We start from the raw sequence: 8,410 nt of genomic DNA on the forward strand, positions 1-8,410 counted from the left end.
TGTTAACTTGTAATATATACTGTACATACATAATAAAAGACAATTGAAAATCTAATATAGTTTACAAAATATTTTGAGAATGTATTCTCTATTCTTTTAGTTAAAATATTACCTTTCATTATATCCATACCTCTGTGTCTCAATATATTGAAAGACAAAAGAATTATGACATATAAATAGGTCCTATTATATAAATCATGTTTACTATATATATAGATCTGTGGTCCCTGAGGTGCATGTGTTTCGCTCTGTGACTTCAATTAGTTGATCTTGTAGCAACATGATTATTATTATTTCCCAGTGGCTCCAGGACACTATGATTGTTAATATACATAATAAACGCACACCACTTGAATTTTGAATTTAATTGAGATATTATTTATTTTAATCCCATAGATTTTTTTAATTAGAAGATTAAAATAACATAGAAATATACATCACAGGTCATAAGTTTAGGAACATAGTAATAACAATCTAATATATAAAACTGAGTGTATGTATGTATGTGTGTGTGTGTGTGTGTGTGTGAGTGTGTGTGTGTCCCCGCTAAAGGAATTCGCACCGTCGCATGTAAAATCACAAAATTTTGTACAGACACTCCATTTGACTTAGGGAACATCAGAAACCATGTTTTCAGGGGAAATTGTAACCCTGCGCTTTACAGTTATTTGCCAAAAAACCTGCCTGCATTAAAGTCAATAGAGCTGGGAGCCACAATGCAGCCAGAACTTCAGAAGAATGCGCAGCCACGCCCTTGAATGGAATCTTGGCATGTCACAATACAGCCAGAGACAGACAGACACAGATATACACAGACAGGGAAAGAGACAGAGGGCAAGAGACAGACAGACAGGGAAAGAAACAAACAGAGAAAGGGAAAGAGACAGACAGGGAAAGAGACAGACAGGGAAAGATACAGATAGAGAGGGAAAGAGACAGACAGGGAAAAAGACAGACAGAGAAAGAGATAGAGATACAGACAAAGAGATAGAGAGAGACAGACAGATAGGGAGACAGACAGAGACTGGGAGAGAAACAGAGATACAGTTACTATCCTGGGCAACGCCGGGTGCTACAGCTAGTGAACTTATAAAAAGAAGTTGAACCGCACAGTAGTCAAACTAATTAGGCGCAATGTCTAAGCCAGAACAACTGATACAAGTCCCTGACATGCCTATGGACGAAAGTTAAGGATACCACATATTAAGAATCTGGGATTCAGCTTGAAAGGATGCCGCCAGGCAGAATTCATACTGAATATTTTGGTTGATCCGAATATACAGATCTGATCAGGTAGGAGACTGGTTGGATTTCCAATTGGAACTTAAGCAGACTCTGACAGCTATCTAGAAATGAACAACCACGCCTCTAAAGTCACATGGATTGAGTCTACACCCAAGTTAAAGGGAACCTGTCAGGTAAGGAGACGCATTGGGGAACATTTATATGATATTATGAATCCCGCCTCTAGGAACTTGTCAGGGGCTTCACAGCATTTTTTATATAATCACAATGGGGATGTTAGTTCCTTTAAAGTGAATGCTGTGGAACAGATTCTAGCCCCTAGAAGAGGTGGAGATCGTATTCAGATACTGCGGGACAGGGAAGCCAGGTGGATTTTGACATACAATACCTGCATGCCAATGGGCATGAATATCAAAAGTGATTTAATGTATATATATTGATATGTTGATTATTGTTCTGAATGCTTTCGGTATTTATTGCATACAGGTATGCTTATGCTTGTAATCATTATTCATAATTGATCCATTTCTTTGAAAAGTGTCAATCCATGGAGATTAATGGATATAAATTTTTCCTGTATGGGATCTTATGGAATTTAATGAATTATATTTGGCACATCCCAAAGGGTTAAATTGATTCAGGAAGATCTCCTTTTTGCAATGTATTAGGCTGCTGCCTTACTGACATAATTGGGTTAACCTGTGTATGTTTGACCGGATGTAGCATTCTGGGAAGTGAAGAGGTGTGTTTTTTTTTTTTTTTTTCTTCTATATATTATGTGTTTCATTTGGGTAACATATGTCTATGACTAAGGGCCACAATGGCCAGAAACGCGTAAGACGCTTTCTTTTTAATGAAAAAAATTTTTTGGATGTCATTCTGATGATTGGTGTTTTTAACAATTTTTCAATAAAATGAATTTTTAATTCACATCTATCTCGGACGTGTTGCTGGATCAGGAAAGGAATTTCCACTACTTGCTGCAGGTGCAATATGCACCCAGAACCATGAGCAGTTCTGGGTGCATATTTCTAATCCCTGCCTAACCGTCCCTGTATGTAGCAGCATAGATAAAGAGATCTTTAGAAAAAGTGTTTCTAAATATTTTTTATCATATGCTAATGAGCGCAGGGACTAGTCGCAAGAGCATTAGTTCCTTAGCTCATTCCATCCTCTTAGAATGTTAGCATGCACACAGGGGCGTGGTAACATGTTAATCAATGCAGCATCACCAGCGGTGATGCTCGTACGTCTGTCCGCTGATCAGAAATCTCGGCACTTTCGGGCATGTACACTAAACCTCTCTGAAGCCAGGAGGCTACACCCAGCTTCATACTGCACATGACCGTAAGCGGTGGGCATTCAGATCAGTGGACAGAGGTATGCACATCCCCGCTACTCATGCTGCATTGAATAGCATGTTAGCATGCCCCTGTGGGTGTGCTAACATGTTAAGAAGGTGGAATGAGTGCAGGAACTTATGCCCTTGTGACTAGTCCCTGCGCTCATTAGTAGAGATGAGCGAACCGGTCGCGGTTCGGCTCGAGGTCGGTTCACCGAACGGAGGTCCCGTTCGAGTTCGGTTCGTCGAACGTTCGACGAACCGAACTCGAACCGCATAGGAAACAATGGCAGGCATTCACAAACACATAAAAACACCGAGAAAATACCCTCAAAGGTGTCCAAAAGGTGACAAACAACTCACAACACAACACAAACACATGGGAAAGTGACAAGAACAAATTCTCATGCAAAAACAAAAGAGCGTAACGAGGAAAAAGAGGACGAGACACATATATAGGCATGGGACGCCCTTCTAAAATCATGTAAAACACCGCAAGGTGACTCCAAGCGGAGTCTCCCTTTTTTCCAAAAATTGGGCCACACAGACACCCCATCAGTGGCAGCACTTGTCCCCTAGTTGCAAACAGGATGTTTTGATTTGCATCAAGCACATTCAAAAATACGCCATAATTAACTGGCCCCAGGATGACACTGGGGTAGGTAGCAAAGTCTTTCCTGATCCCAGCTCTGTTCATCTTGGATCATTTTTAAAAAACACAGCAAGCAAGGGTTACTCCAAGCTGAGTCTCCCTTTTTTCCAAAAATTGGGCCACACAGACACCCCATCAGTGGCAGCACTTGTGCCCTAGTTGCAAACAGAATGTTTTGATTTGCATCAAGCACATTCCAAATCCACAAGCATTTACTCTCCCCAGGATGACACAGGGGTATTAAATTCCTTGTGGATCCATGACTTGTTCATTTTGATGAACGTTAGTCTGTCCACATTGTCACTGGACAGACGCGTGCGCTTATCTGTCAGCACACACCCAGCAGCACTGAAGACACGTTCAGAGACAACGCTGGCAGCTGGACACGACAAAATCTCCAAGGCGTAAGTGGAGAGCTCTGGCCATTTTTCAAGATTTGAAGCACAAAATGAGCAAGGCTCCATTTGCAAAGTCATGGCATCGATGTTCATTTGGAGATACTCCTGTATCATCCTCTCCAGCCGTTGACTATGTGTTAGACTTGTTGTCTCTGTTGGCCTTGCAAAGGAGGGTCTAAAAAAATTATGAAAAGATTCAATAAAATTGCTGTTACCAGCACCAGATACGGTGCTACTGGTACGGGTAGACTGTTGAAGATGACGAGACCGTCCCATGTTTGTCAAGTTACAACTGGGAGATTCACTCCCTGCACCTGCACGGTTGTTTGGTGGAAAAGCCGAGCTAAGATTGAATAACAGCTTCTACTGATACTCCTGCATACGTGCGTCCCTTTCTATTGCTGGAATTATGTCACAAAATTTGAACTTGTACCGGGGATCTAATAGTGTGGCAAGCCAATAGTCATCATCACTTCTAATTTTGACAATACGAGGGTCATGTTGGAGGTAGTGCAGCAAGAAAGCACTCATGTGTCTTGCGCAGCAATGCGGACCAAGTCCACGCTGTGTTTGTGGCATAGAGGTGCTAACCGTTCTTTCTTCCTCTGACATCTCCCCCCAACCTCTTTGAACTGAAATTTGACCAAGGTCTCCCTCATCTGCTGAGTCTTCCATGTCCATGGACAGTTTGTCCTCCATTTCTTCATGTTCTCCTGCACCTTCCTCAACATTTCGCCTGCTACTATGCGCCCTTGTTGATCCCTGTCCCCCATGGTCCCATGCGTGCCGCGTTGGTGATGATGAACATCTGGACCTTGGTGATGTTGTTGTGTCTTGCGCATATGAATCCTCCTGTAGTTCCTCCCCTTCCTGTTGTCTCACCCCCTGACTCCGAATAGTGTTTAGCGTGTGCTCCAGCATGTAAATGACTGGAATTGTCATGCTGATAATGGCATTGTCAGCGCTAAACATATTCGTCGCCATGTCGAAACTGTGCAGAAGGGTGCATAGGTCCTTGATCTGAGACCACTCCATCAGGGTGATCTGCCCCACCTCTGCATCTCATTGGCCCAGGCTATACGTCATGACGTATTGCACCAGGGCTCAGCGGTGCTGCCACAGTCGCTGTAACATGTGGAGAGTCGAATTCCAGTGTGTCGGCACATCGCATTTCAGGCGATGAACCGGCAGGCCGAAAGACTTCTGGAGCGATGCAAGTCGCTCAGCTGCGGCGCTTGAACGGCGGAAGTGAGCAGACAGTTTTTGTGCCCTGTTCAGAAGGCCATCTAGGCCGGGATAGTGTGTTAAAAATTGCTGGACAACAAGGTTCAACACGTGAGCCATACAAGGTACGTGTGTCACCTTGCCCAGGCGAAGGGCCGCACCCAGGTTTGCAGCATTGTCGCACACGGCCTTACCAGGCTGCAGGTTGAGTGGAGACAACCATTTATTAAACTCGGACCGCAAAGCTGACCACAACTCCTCAGCTGTGTGACCTCTATTCCCAAGACATGTCAAGCTAAAGACCGCCTGATGCCGTTGCGCTCTGCTGCCAGCATAGTAATGAGGGGTGCGTGATTCCTTCTGCGCAGTGAGGACGCTGGTGGCCTGACCAGGCAGGCTTGGGGTGGAGGACACAGATGAGGTGGAGGAGGCAGAAGCAGTGGCGGAACTTGGACAGACAGAGGATTGACACACAAGACGTGGGGACGGCAAGACTTGTGCAGCAGACCCTTCACCATCTATCACCATAGTTACCCAGAGCCCAGTCAGCGACATGTAACGTCCCTGTCCATGCTTACTGGTCCAAGTACCGGTGGTAAAATGCACCCGTTCACACACAGAGTTTCTCAAGGAAGCGCTGATGTTGTGTGCGACATGCTGGTGTAGCGCGGGCACACCTTTCTTAGAGAAGTAGTGGCGACTGGGCATCTGGTACTGGGGCACAGCGACAGACATAAGGTCTCTAAAATCCTGTGTGTCGACCAGGCGGAAAGGCAGCATTTCGGTAGCCAAGAGCTTACAGAGGGATAAAGTCAACCTCTTAGCTTTGTCATGGGTCGCAGGAAATGGCCTTTTATTTGTCCACATCTGAGGGACAGAGATCTGGCTGCTGTGTGTAGACGGTGTTGAGTAGGGTGTCCCTGGAAAAATGCAGGTTTGTGAGGAAAGTGCAGGCGGAGACATGATGTTGCCTTCATCCAACGTTGGTGCGATCGATGTCTGAGAGCTGTACACACGCACTTGTTTCCCCTTCCAAACCAACTGACGACCTACCAAGCAAACTGCCTGTTGCGGTTACAGTGGTGGAAGTTGTGCGTGGAAAACCAGGTGTGACAGCTGTCCCCACAGTCCTAGAAGATGAAGAGCGCGCGGATGCACTGGAAGGGGCAGGCGGTGGATGGTTCGCTCCGCTAGGCCGCATTGCAGCACGGTGAGCTTCCCACTGGGACATATGATATTTATTCATGTGACGATTCATGAAAGAAGTTGTCAAACTGCTGAGGTTTTGCCCTCTACTAACAGAATCACGACAAATTTTACAGATCACATAATTTGGGCGATCTTTTGCTATGTCAAAAAAGGACCAGGCTAGGCAAGGCTTAGAGGGCATGCGACCTGCTGAGCCCCCCCGACTAGTGCTCAGAGGCACAGTGGTGGCTGAGGATGCAGTTGTAGACGTGCTACCAGTGCTCCGACTCTGTCCAGGAAGGCGGAAGGTAACTTCGTCGTCGGTTGCATCCTCCTCCACCGCCTCTGTTGACCTCCTCGAGTGCCTGACTGTGGGTTGACAGTAGGTGGGATCTAGAACTTCCTCATCAATTGTTGTGTTTGCACTCCCCTCACCCTCAGACCGAGCCTCTTCTTGCCCTGACCGAATATTTAAGTTGTCAGACCAATCTGGTATCTGCGTCTCATCGTCATCAGTATGTTCCTCATTGTCTATAACCACAGGTGTTACAGTTTATGACAAAGGGTCAACATTATGCTCTGAAACTTGGTCCTCACGGCCTGAATCAGAGTCACAAAGGTTCTGGGCATCACTGCAGACCATTTCCTGGTCTGTACTCACTGTATCTTGGGAGCAGACCTCTGATTCCCAGGCTATAGTGTGACTGAACAGCTCTGCAGACTCAGCCATCTCACTTCCACCATACTGTGCAGGGCTGATGGAGACTTCAGAGCTGGGAGAAAGCAAGTTTGATTGGGATGACAACTCAGAGGACTGGTGTTTTTTGGATGCGGTAGTTGAGGTGGCTGAGAGGGCACTTGTTAGACCACTTGAGATCCATTCAAGCATTTTCCTTTTTTGGCCATCATCTACCTTTGTTCCTGTTGTTCGTGTCCGTAAAAAAGGGAGCACATCGGATTGTCCACGGTAAGTAGTAGACATCTTACTTTTGCTGGTAGATGGTCTATCTTCAGCAGATGTTAATGGAGCTTTGCCACCTTCCCCACGGACAAACCCTTTTTTTCCTTTTCCAACACGCCTCTTCCCCTTTCCACCAGCATCTGTCATTTTGCCACTCATGTTGATTGCGACAAGATTATTAACTTAAAATGTGGTAGTAAAAATTGAGAGGTGGTGTAGATTGCAGCGGTGGTCTAGCTTTATTAACAGCAGAATAAACAACAATAATTATCCCTGACAATGCAACTACGGCACTTAAACTGGCAGCATAAATTGCTAGTATAATGGCTTAGTAACAATGAGTTTGAGTGTGCAATGCAGGCAGACGTGCTGCAAATATCTTTGCACTAGTGGGACGATACAGAAGTCCAACAGTCACGTTTAGGATGCCACTAAGTTCACTCAGTGTTTGCTAGTATAATGGCTTAGTAACAATGAGTTTGAGTGTGCAATGCAGGCAGAGGTGCTGCAAATATCTTTGCACTTGTGGGACGATACAGAAGTCCAACAGCCACGTTTAGGGTGCCACTAAGTTCACTCAGTGTTTGCTAGTATAATGGCTTAGTAACAATGAGTTTGAGTGTGCAATGCAGGCAGAGGTGCTGCAAATATCTTTGCACTTGTGGGACGATACAGAAATCCAACAGCCACGTTTAGGATGCCATCAAGTTCACTCAGTGTTTGCTAGTATAGGGCTTAGTAACAATGAGTTTGAGTGTGCAATGCAGGCAGACGTGCTGCAAATATCTTTGCACTTGTGGGACGATACAGAAGTCCAACAGCCACGTTTAGGATGCCACTAAGTTCACTCAGTGTTTGCTAGTATAATGGCTTAGCAACAATGAGTTTGAGTGTGCAATGCAGGTAGAGGTGCTGCAAATATCTTTGCACTAGTGGGACGATACAGAAGTCCAATAGCCACGTTTAGGATGCCACTAAGTTCACTCAGTGTTTGCTAGTATAATGGCTTAGTTATAATGAGTTTGAGTGTGCAATGCAGGCAGACGTGCTGCAAATATCTTTGCACTAGTGGGACTATACAGAAGTCCAATAGCCACGTTTAGAATGCCACTAAGTTCACTCAGTGTTTGCTAGTATAATGGCTTAGTAACAATGAGTTTGAGTGTGCAATGTAGGCAGACGTGCTGCAAATATCTTTGCACTAGTGGGACTATACAGAAGTCCAATAGCCACGTTTAGGATGCCACTAAGTTTACTCAGTGTTTGCTAGTATAATGGCTTAGTAACAATGAGTTGGAGTGTGCAAAGGGCAGGAGGGTACAGTGGCAGGGTTGTGGGGCTCTGGGTAGAGGAATGGAAGCCTGCCTTTCTATTCCCTCCTAATGGGGAAATGCAGCGAG

Source organism: Anomaloglossus baeobatrachus, chromosome 12 (genome assembly GCF_048569485.1).
Source record: "Anomaloglossus baeobatrachus isolate aAnoBae1 chromosome 12, aAnoBae1.hap1, whole genome shotgun sequence".
In the NCBI taxonomy this organism is placed as follows: Eukaryota; Metazoa; Chordata; class Amphibia; order Anura; family Aromobatidae; genus Anomaloglossus; species Anomaloglossus baeobatrachus.